The following is a 2,766-nucleotide window of genomic DNA, read 5'->3' on the forward strand; positions in this document are numbered from 1 at the left end:
GGATGCTTCTTGGGCTTCTTTTCACCCTCTGAAAATACAGCATGACAGCAGAGTTACAGTTGAATAATTCCCTATGCATTATATTTCAGAAGTATTGCACATTACACTGGTGCAAACACACGTGTCACCTGTCAGTGGTCATAATGTTATGGCTGATCGGTGTATTAAGCGTTTCAGCCCAGATATCTTTATTGCTGCTACAGTTGACCCAGGACTAGTATTGGGCGGTGCACCGCGGTACCAAAATGTAGCAGTTCTGATACCGTGGACTTCCAGCAGTACTGGTACCATGACAGGCGTTACTATCGGGAGACGATCCTACCATTGCGTGTGCAGTCAAAAACTGAAGCCGAAAGGTTTCTCCACTTGTTAAATACAAAAAAAGCCATGCTGCCAGTTTGATTTGGGATTACAGAAGTCAGGCAGAAGAAGGCAACATCCAATTTGTTTAATAATTTATCAGATTGACATTTGGATGTGTTTGCAGAAATCAAATGGCAGGATTGTACATTCATGAAGCTTTCTCCTTTATTTAACCCTCAGAATACTAACCTCAGAACTGCAGCACTCTCACACAAAACACAGCGCTTAGTATAGTGCAGCAAATTAATTTTACATAACAAATATAATGATCATATGAAACCTATATATCACAAGAATCGTAAGCCAATACGTTTTTTTATTCTTTCTATTATTCAGAAATGTGCATTAGCAAAGAAACAGATGCCATTTCTATTGTCAATACAGCGTTGTTTTCAAAATTAACCCGGCTTATAAACACTTAAAAAACCATATATACGAGTCTCCTGCATTTTCTTTTTAAAATACAAAAAACACAGATGTTTATAAATAACCATTCAAGAGAGATCATCAGTTTTGCAAGGAGCACACCAAAACAAAACAAACGTGCTTACCTTCAAAAGTAATTTATTCATATACCAATACAACCATAATACATTTGCTGCATTGTTCCTATTCCATATATAGGCCCTATGTTATGTTATAATATGTAAATGCTTATTCACTAGTTGAAAATAATATATTTAAATCAGCTATTGTACCTGCAGCACACAACACAAGAACACTGTTCTGTTATAGCAGCAGTTGCAGGACAGAAGCACAACAGGCTTTATGTTCAGGTTAAGTATACCTGAAAATGATGCAGTTGGAATGCAAAGTATTAAAATCCACCAAGACTAAAATAAAAATGCCCTTACAATTTAAGATTATGGGCCGGATTAAATCGAAACTTTGACCCACACGCCAATAGCAAATTAAAAACCTGTACATCATAGCGGTTACATTTCTGATTAGAAGAAAGTGGGATCTGACTAAAAATGAAGCCGCAACTGAGTACAGTTCTGTAGTTTTCTATTAGCGGGTGGGTCAACGTTTTGATTTAATCCCAGCCTATGTCCCAGACAGCCATCTTAAACAAAACAAACAGAACAATGTGGACATGCTTGTATTTCTTACTATACACACACACACACACACTTTTTTGAGGGGAAACATTAACAAACACAAATATCTTCCCTTTTTCAGGGGTTGTAAATACAGGAGTTTTTAAATGGAGAGAGAAAAGTTTGGAGACTAGACCCCACATTTCTCAATTGTCAATGAGCTGACAATTAATTTTGTTAGTTCACTTAATTGCAAATTGTGTGGTTTGCTTTCTCAATTGATGATATCAATATAAGGGTCTTTTTGCAATCTACAAAAAGATAGGCATGTTGACTTACTTAGATACTATTTCCTGAAAAAATAAAATAGTAAAACGTAATGATTTGCTGTTTTAATGGAATATGGTGCAAAATATTACTGCAAAATATTATTTCTTTTACTTCTGTTCTGTTTAAGGTTGGTTTTCTGGTGGTATCATGCTAGTATCGAGTATCATGATACTAAATTTAGTATTGGATTGGTATCGTGGAGCAAAATGTTGGTATCGCCCATCACTACCCAGGACATAGATCCTCCTCCTCCTTAATTTTTATACCCACACCGTTCTTTGTGCTATTTTACCCTTCTCTGATAGGAATCAAAAACACTTAACCCCTTCCCCCTCTAAAAATGTTCTGGACACCCAGAGCAGACTGGTATCCTGACAATTTGTCACTCACTTCAAATCACAAACAATTCATGAAGGACAATAAGTCACCGACAATTGCACACCAACAAAAAAAAATATCAATGAGTTTTCTCTTAGAAATCACTACTCATGGTCACTACTTAAAGCCACAATATATCATAAGCTGTGCTAAAACCAAATATCACTATAATAAATTGCAAATAACAGATACAGTACATATTCACTTACACATTATATAAATAAACCCCCAAAAGAGCTATTAATAACTCATAAATAACGGATACAGTACATATTCAATTCAGTAGCTACATAAATAAAACCCAGGTCCTTACTGTCTCTATTGATTTATTATTTATTATTATTATTATTATTTCTTGGCAGACGCCCTTATCCAGGGCGACTTACAACATAAGATTTAGATCGAATAATGTCCAACAACAAATCCAAAACAGCCTTAAATTAAATCCTAGTTACCCACGGCAGTAGTAGTCTTTTCTACTCTTTAATCTCACCCCTTTTTATCAATAACTCTGGCTACATGGCTATAACTAAGCAGGCTTCCTATAGAAACTATAGAACTACCATGAATCACTTCGTCTGCGTGTTTATATGGGGTGCAGAATCTGACCCTTTAGCCAATGAATGCTCGGACTTCCCGCTGATTTTGTACAGAA

The sequence above is a fragment of the Amia ocellicauda genome, chromosome 10 (assembly GCF_036373705.1).
Source record: "Amia ocellicauda isolate fAmiCal2 chromosome 10, fAmiCal2.hap1, whole genome shotgun sequence".
Classification (NCBI taxonomy): Eukaryota; Metazoa; Chordata; class Actinopteri; order Amiiformes; family Amiidae; genus Amia; species Amia ocellicauda.